This window comes from Artemia franciscana, chromosome 17 (assembly GCF_032884065.1).
Source record: "Artemia franciscana chromosome 17, ASM3288406v1, whole genome shotgun sequence".
In the NCBI taxonomy this organism is placed as follows: domain Eukaryota; kingdom Metazoa; phylum Arthropoda; class Branchiopoda; order Anostraca; family Artemiidae; genus Artemia; species Artemia franciscana.
This window is the reverse complement of record NC_088879.1, coordinates 37,273,617-37,282,754: the sequence shown is the minus strand read 5'-3', so window position 1 is coordinate 37,282,754 and position 9,138 is coordinate 37,273,617.

Here is a 9,138-nt window from a genome sequence, read left to right as displayed (position 1 = left end):
CCCCCCCCCGCTGAAATTTTGTTTCTTAAAAGTATTGTCGAAAATTAGATAAATTTGCATAATTCAGAATCGACAGAAATAAATAATTTATCTCAAGTGTACCTTTACCTTTAAGGTACTACAGGGCTCATTTCTCAGTTTTCGCTATAATTTTTACTGGATTTGGAAAAATTGGCTGTAACTTTGCCCCCCTCCCTCCCCCCCGGTATTTAGACGAAATTAAACCACTGATTGAAATTAATAAGCTGAGTGTTAAAGTGTGACTGAAAAATGTAGAGAAATAAGCAAATTTTCGTCAGAAATTGTTTGGTTTATTTGGAAATATTAGGGAGGGGCTCTAATTTGAAAGAATTGACTATAGGTGCCCACTTCTCACACATATTACAAAACATGAATATGTTTTATATTTTTGCTTGAGTTGATCTAAGTCATGAGTAGTATTGAGCTCTTCCAGTTAGGTGGCCAACTGACATTATGATAATTCAGAATATACCCTTTATAGATGAGTTCTACCAATGGTACGCCCTCAGGCCTTCTTTGCGTTCTTTATAAGGTATGGTGGCAAAGGGATGATCAGTGAAGTCAAAAACCTACACAAATCATCTCAAGGGAATAGCCAATCGTGACCTTTTACTTTAAAATCATATATTTTTCCTCTCTTCGGGGATTATACATATTTTTGAAAATACAATCGACAAGAGGAAATTCATCTTTGCTATCACATTTGATTTTGTGAGAAGTACCAAAGTCACTCTTTGTACACAAATTATCGTAGGTGGGGATGGTCGTAAACATTGGGCATAAATATTACATAGAAACCCTTTGGATTCGGGTTCTTTTTCTTTCTTTTTTTGCAGCTATCCAAAAATCGAATTCCGAGTTGTACATATTAACCAGCAAAACAACCACTGTCTCTTACCTTTATTAAATAAAAAAAAAAACTAATTTTCTTAGCTGAAAGTAAGGAGCGACATTAAAACTTAAGACGAACAGAAATTACTCCATATATGAAATGGGTTGCCCCCTCCGCAATCCCTCGCTCTTTACGCTAAAGCTTTTAATTGTTTTAAAAAGTAGAATTGTGGCAAAGAGTCAAACTTTAGCGTAAAGAGCGAGGGATTGCGGAGGGGGCAACCCATATCATATACGGAGTAATTTCTGTTCGTTTTAAGTTTTAATGTCGCTCCTTACTTTCAGCTAAAAAAATTAGTTTTTTTTTATTTAATTTCTGAACGTTTTTGAATTAATGCATGTTTGGTTTTGGCTCTCCTTACATAAATTATTAAAATGAAATTTGTATATTAATTCTTTTTTTTTGGCTAAATGGCTTTCTCTTAGTTTTGATCAGACGATTTTGAGAAATAAGGGGTGAAGAAGGAGGCCTAGTTGCCCTCCAATTTTTCGGTTACTTAAAAAGCCAACTAGAACTTTTAATTTTTAACGAACATTTTTATTAGTAAAAAATATACGTAACTTAAGAATTAAGTTACGTAACAAACTTTCATAACCTTATATTTTTATTATGTATACAAGGGGGTTTGTACCCTCGTTAATACCTCGCTCTTTACACTAAATCGTAAGTTTTGTCCCAATTCTCTAAGAATGACCCCTGAATCAGAAAGGCCTTAGAATAAATAGTTGAAATTACTAAAAATACTTTAGCATTAAGAACAAGGTATTTATCTCCTCCTAAATACCTCGCTCTTTATGCTAAAGTATTTTTAGAACCCCTCATATGCGTAATAATCTCTGTTCGTTTTAAGTTTCAGTGCAACTTCTTCCTTTCATTTGAAAAAACGTTTTCATGTTTATTTTTCATTGTTTTCTTATAGTAATGCTAGATAATCCTGCGCCCTTTTCATTGAATTTTTCTTCCCCCATGACAGATTCCTCCAAGGAAAGATCCTCCAACATAGCCCTCTCTCCTCAGCCCCACCCCCAAACAAAATAAAATCCCCTGAAAACGTCTGTACACTTCCCAATAACCATTACTATATGTAAACACTGGTCAAAGTTTGTAACTTGCAGCCCCTCCCCCAGGGATTGTGGGGGAGTAAGTCATCCCCAAAGACATAGTTATTATGGTTGTCGACTATGTTGAACAAAATGGCAATCTCAAAATTTTGATCCGTTGACTTTGGGAAAAAAATGAGCGTGGGAGGGGGCCTAGATGCCCTCCAATTTTTTTGGTCACTTAAAAAGGGCACTAGAACTTTTCATTTCCGTTAGAATGATCCCTCTTGCGACATTCTAGGACCGCTTGGTCGATACGATGACCCCTGGGGAAAAGAAAAAACAAACAAATAAACACACACCCGTGATTTGTCTTCTGGCAAAAAATACAAATTCCACATTTTTGTAGATAGGAGCTTGAAACTTCTACAGTAGGGTTCTCTGATACGCTGAATCTGATGGTGTCATTTTCGTTAAGATCCTACGACTTTTAGGGGGTGTTTTCCCCTATTTTCCTAAATAAGGCAAATTTTCTCAGGCTCGTGACTTTTGATGGGTAAGACTAAACTTGATGAAACTTATATATTTAAAATCAGCATTAAAATGCGATTCTTTTGATGTAGCTATTGATATCAAAATTCTATTTTTTTTAGTTTTGGTTACTATTGAGCCGGGTCGCTCCTTACTACAGTTTGTTACCACGAACTGTTTGATGAGTTCGAGTTTTTGATACCTTTTGAAATTGATATATGATTAATCAAGTTGATCAATTGATAGAGAACCCTCGCCGAGAATAAAAGAACCCGAACGTTTGAAATTGAGATTAGATAATGTGCAGTAAATTTCATCCAATTTAATCTTTTGTTATATCATGGAAAGAACTAAGAACTAATAAGAGGTAGCTAACAAGAAAGGTTAGTAAAGTTTTTTTTTAAGCTTCAGCATCAAAACTCTAGTAGGCTACAAGCCTAATGCTGGTGTTAGGAGTTGACTTGGTCAGCCTTAGTTGATAGATAAACAAAACAAGTTTTTTTTTAAACTGAAAGTGAGGAGCAATATTAAAACTAAAAACAAATGGAAATTTCTCCGTATATGAAAGGAACTGTTCCTCCTCAACGCCCCACTCTTTACGCTAAAGTTGTTTACTGTTTTAAAAAGTAGAGTTGAGAGAAAGAGTCGTTTTAATATTGTTTCTTACTTTCAGTTAAAAAAACTTGTTTTTTTTATTTGATTTCTGAACATTTTTGAATTAACGCTCTGCTCTTTACGCTAACGTTTGACTCTTTGTCACAACTCTACTTTTTCAAACAATTACAAACACTTTAGCATAAAGAGCGAGGTGTTGTAGAGGGGAGAACCCCTTTCATATACAGAATAGTTTCACATGCTAATATATGAATAGTTTCACGAAAATACGAATAGTTTTAGAATAGCTTTCATATACCCTTTCATATAAGGAGTAATTTCTGTGCGTTTTAAGTTTTTATATTGGTCCTTACTTTCAGTTGAAAAAATTTGTCTTTTTATTTAATTTCTGAACCTTTTTGAATTAACGCTCCGCTCTTTACGCTAATGTTTGACTCTTTGTCACAACTGTAATTTTTCAAACAATTCAAAAAAAACTCAGCGTAAAGAGCGAGGCGTTGCAGAGGGGAAAAACCCCTTCATATACGGAATAGTTTTGTTTCAAGTTTTAATGTTCCTCCTTACTTGTAGTAAAAAAAAAACCTGTTTTTTATTTAATTTCTGAATGTTTTTGAATTAATGCATGTTTTTATTTTGGCTCATTGCACATGAATAATTAAAACAAAATTTGCATATCATTATTTTTTTGGCTAAATGGCTTTCTCACTGTATTGATTGAGCGATTTTGATAAGAAAAAGGGGACGGGGGAGGAGGCTTAGCTGCCCTCCAGTTTTCCGTTCCTTGAAAATGCAACTTGATTTTTTTTTTAAACATTTTTTAATGTTTAAACTTACATAACATATTTCAATACATTAGGAAATAAAACTAGTTTTTACAAAAAGTTTTTTAAATAAAGCTTCCAATAGTGTCTCCTCATTCATGCCCAAAGGGTCAAATAAGATAATAGGCCTACATAAATCTTTGGTGGAACTTGTTGCAAAAGTTTGATGCTTTTCTTTTGAAAAAATTAATACCAATAATATTAACAAAAATTCAGAAGTGATTTTCAAAGAATACAGATCTGCTAATATACCATTTTAACCATACTGCCAGTCAAGGAGCACCTACAGGTAAAGGAACCCACTAAGGATCCCAAATCTTTGCAGCTTGAGGAAAAACAAGTTATACTTTTAACTGAGAATCAAAATGTTCAACATTTCATATAGGATACCATTTAAATTTTAAAATACACAATGAAAATAAATACTTGTTTCAAAAATTGCATATATTTCAAAGGTATTAAAACAAGCCTAGATTAAAATAACAAATAGATATCTATATTCAAAGATGACAAGACATGCCTATGGTTTAAAAAAATTTCTTTGTGTAAAATAAGTAAAAATATAAAACACAAGTTATAGATAATCTTTCAACATATACTTTTAAAGAAAATTATAGATGTTTTAGAAAATTGGTTAGAAGCAATCAAATGTCAATGCTATTTTCTTGGATTGCTTTTCAAATCCAAAGCAACCCTATATTAACAAAAGAGAAAGAGTATTTATTAAAAAAAAAGCCTGATTGGAAGTGGTAGCATATTGAATATTGATTTCTTAACATGTTTCTTTCTCAATAGCCCCAAATGTGAACTAATACAGGGGGTCATCATAAAATATAGCTTATAAGGGCAATAAAAGCACTAGTCACAATAGTCAAATGTAAAACAAGCTTACTAATCCAAAAACTGTCCTTACTTTCATTGTTCAATGAAATTGTTTCATCATCAATTTTTATACATAAGATACTAGTAATAACTGAGTTTGGTCAATATCCTTAAAATTTAAATGAACCCTCTCATTATCTTGTAGGCTAGGCCTAGCAATTGATAAAAGGAAAGTTAAGATTGAAGTTTTATTATTCAAGATAATGCCTCCAGTACTTAATAACTACTCATTTGGAAAATTTTTCATTGTTCATATTTTTGACTTATGAAGAGTGAACATTTAGGTGCTTGATGCTTTTTTTAAACTTTATACAAATGCAAAAATCACTTATTTGCAGACTCAAATTTAAGCCCTTTAAACCTAACCTGAATTTGCTAACATTTTGAATATCTGTAAATTTAAATACTGCTTTGGATTGGAACCTCATGGGATATTTATCTATACCTTCTTTTGCTGGCTTTCATATTTCTAATATTTTATAGAAAACCCATATATTTTAATTGAACATCAAGGAAGAAGAAAACAGCATAATATTGTAAAATTAAAAAATTGATGTATAATGAAATATTAAGTTTTGGACCAATGTTCTAAACCTTTTTTATACCCAGAATCTAGAAATATTTTGGTCATTTTCAAAACTTCAAAAAGTACTGAAATTGGAATTTGCAACAAAAGCAATAATTATATTTGTAAAGACAATGTAAAAAGAAACATTTAGAGGTAGTTTCACTTTATTCTTAAGTCAATAGTATGAACAACAAAAATTTACTTCCCATTCTTGGAAATGTTTATGTTAACAGACTATTCAGGTAGATAAGAAACAAACTTACCTCCTGAATCTCTGTATTGTATCCTGAATATAAATTTAATATTCAATTGCATCAAAAGTGAACTTTAGGGTAAGACAACCAGTGCTGGGACACTTCAATCACTCTGCCTATTCTGGGACAGAATCTTTGGTTGGATTGCAATATGTCAATACTGGGACAGAAGACAACAGGTTTTTTGGATGCAACCTAGAAGAATGTATGGATTAGACATCCAAGATTAAAGTCCTTTGTCCCATTATTGGACATGTTGTGATCTAATCAAAAATTCTGTCCCCAAATAGGCAGAGTTATCAAAGTGCCCCAGTACTGGTTGTCTTACCCTACTGCATACCAATTCAGGGTATATATTTGCAGGTTAGGGGGATGGGGTGGGAATAAAGTTTATTTATGATGAAAGTACATGTTAGATTTGGATTCAGGCTGCAATTTCAGCTATAAATGTAAGTTTCAATTAAAATTTTCAATAAAAGTATAAGTTATTGCTTGTTTTCCACAAAAAATATTATATTTTCTCAGCACCATCTTTTCTTGGTCATATTTGTTAAAATAATGCTACATTTTCTCAGATAAAAAATTATTTGTAGCAAGCTAAGTTTATATTAATAAGTGCTTAAATTTGAATTTACACTAAAAGAAATTAATATATTTGTAAAGAACACAAAAAAGGCAACAAGTGGTATGTTCACTTCAATGGTAAGTCAGTTTTATCACTGTCACAAATTTACCTTGTTACATATTTATGGGGGAATAAAGTTCATTTCTGATGTAAATGTATGTTAAATTTGGATCAGGATGCAATCCTGAATATAGAGGTAGCCTATGTTTGTTCCTTAGCTACCTGTGTAGTCTGTTAATATAAACATTAACCAGACATTTTCTATTGTTGCAAATACTCTCCTACCAGCTGGCAAAAATGTACAGTTTAACCCAAGCAAGAACAATAAATTACAACTAGGCCTATTGCCTATGATTTTTATTTTAAATCGCCTTCAAATTTAGGCTAGATATCAAATGAAGTCAATACAGAATAATCTCATTAATAGACATCATATGCTACAGGCTTCACATTGAAAAGGCAATTTTATTAGCCTACTTAACATACTATCCATTATGCATAGCCTAGTAATTATCTTTTCTTTTGACATCTATCGTTACTTAGAGTTGCAGACTAATTTAAAGAGACCCACCTTGTTAAAATATGGGTCTACATAAAGTATTCAAGCAAGTTTAACTATTACCTTAATGGAAATTTTCAGGTTCCGGTTGAGGAACCTGAAAATTTCTTTCACCAACCCTTTCTGACTCCTTTAAATATGGCCGGCGAAATTTGAGATGGTTGATGATGAAAATAATACACAAGATCAGGGTTTCAAACTTTCAGTTGCATGAATATGTCCCCTAAGCACCCAATTATTTGTCATTTTCAGCCAGATTTTGTCCATACTTTGTCTAAATAATATATTATCCATAATATGACATATTTTGTCTATAGTTTGTCTACAATACGTCAATTTTGAAATCTCAGAATCTTTTGTTTTTTAAGACTTATTTTTGGAACAGGAACTTGTGCTATTGACCAAAAGACGGTTTGTCAAACTCTTTCAAAGTGGCCAGTTAACCCAATTATTTGTCATTTTCAGCCAGATTTTGTTCATACTTTGTATAGACAATAATTGAAAAACAAGTTTTTCAACTGGAAGTATGGAGCGACATTAAAACTTAAAACGAACAGAAATTACTCCGTACATGATAGAGTTGTCCCCTCCTCAACGCCTCGCTCTTTACGCTAAAATTTTTATTGTTTCAAAAAGCAGAGTTGTGAGAAAGAGTCAAACCTTAGCTTAAAGAGGGGGGCGTTGAAGAGGGAACAACCCCTTTCATGTGCGGAATACTTTCTACTCGTTTTATTTTAATCTCACTCATTACTTTCAGTTGAAAAAACTTGTGTTTTTTTAATTCATTTTATAAAGACTTCCATTTTTTTAACATGACCAATCTCGCTTGAAATGTCAGTTAGCACTACATAACTACTGGGTGTTGTCATTACAAGTGACTTAAAATGGGATCGTCGTGTCCAAGCGCAAATACCACATTGTTCCTCCTTAAAATTTTAAATGTCCTAAATCCCATTGCTTGAGAATATACCTTTCATATGTACACACAGTCATGGAATATATGTGTCCTGTTTGGCAATAGTCAGCAAGAGTAGAGGTGGTCTAAAAAAAAGGTACCTAAATATTATTTTGAATGAGGTTAAAATCCTTTATATCTCCATTCTTCGAAGAACTGATCTTGTCAACCAGAATACAAATTTCCTTTATTTCGCCAACAATACCCTTCATAGTCTCTGGGAAAAGTACCTTTTCCCTATTTAGTTCCCCCTTCGTCCTCGCCTCCCTCGTTCTACTTCAATAAAAATCCCCTTTTTACCCCATTTATACTGTCTACCGAGAGACACGGAAGGACTTTCATCCTCTACATAGTGAGCATGTTAAATACATGAGATCCCCCCTCTTTTGTTTACCTTGCAACTCTTAAATTTTTAGCTAACAAATTTAGTTATTTTTTAATTGAGTTGTATTTTGTATGTTTTAGTGTAAGACTAAATTATTCTTATGTGTTTTTTTTATCTAGCTTATTCGTTTTTTAATTTTGCATGTTTCTTACTATTTGGACATTTTCTACTGTTTTGACAACTGTTATTTTTTACAACTTTTTCAACTTTTTGAAAAAAAAACATTTCCAGACTTATTATATTTGCTTGTTTATTTTGTATTTTTTGACACTAAAGTGCGAATTCCGGTCACTTGGGTTTGTGATAGACGTTTTTTAGAAATAAAAACCTCATCTTATAAGCATTTTCCAGCCAACCATTCAGATTGTTTGGATTATCGCCTCTCCACTTAAGATCGTCATTTAGCTGAATATCTCCAAATACTTGTACTTAAGTGAAATTTAATTTTGTAAACAATGATAAAAGACCGCTGAAGTACAACACTAAGAGGTTTCTTTAAAATTGAGCCTTAGGTGGAAGTGACGGCTTCGTTCCTCATTGTTGTCTGACTAATTTTTTAGGTGCTTCCAGATCACGCCGTAGAGTAAAGAATGAAGTGTTTTGGGAAGGGGAAAGGGTGGTACACGCTATCATATATAGTATGGCTTCTTTATCTTTCAATTTTTTAGTTACGCCTTACTTCCATTCGAGTTTTTTTTTTTTTTTAACTTGGTTTATCGAGTAACAGTGGTTGATGTTTTAGAACGAAAATGCTTTTGATATAATAAAATCTAATCTCTAGTATCGTTCAGGCTATTCAATTAGTTCACGTAGAATGGAAACTGTTTCAAGGTAGAGGAAGGAAATATTTGTATAAAACACAAAAAACATGAATTATGTGAAGAGCAGAAAGCTTCAGAAAAATCAATAAAATATGTGAAATTTCTTAAAGTTCCGTTACTTCAGACCTCATATGTCAATATGCAAGGCACATCAGTCGTTTTATTTGAA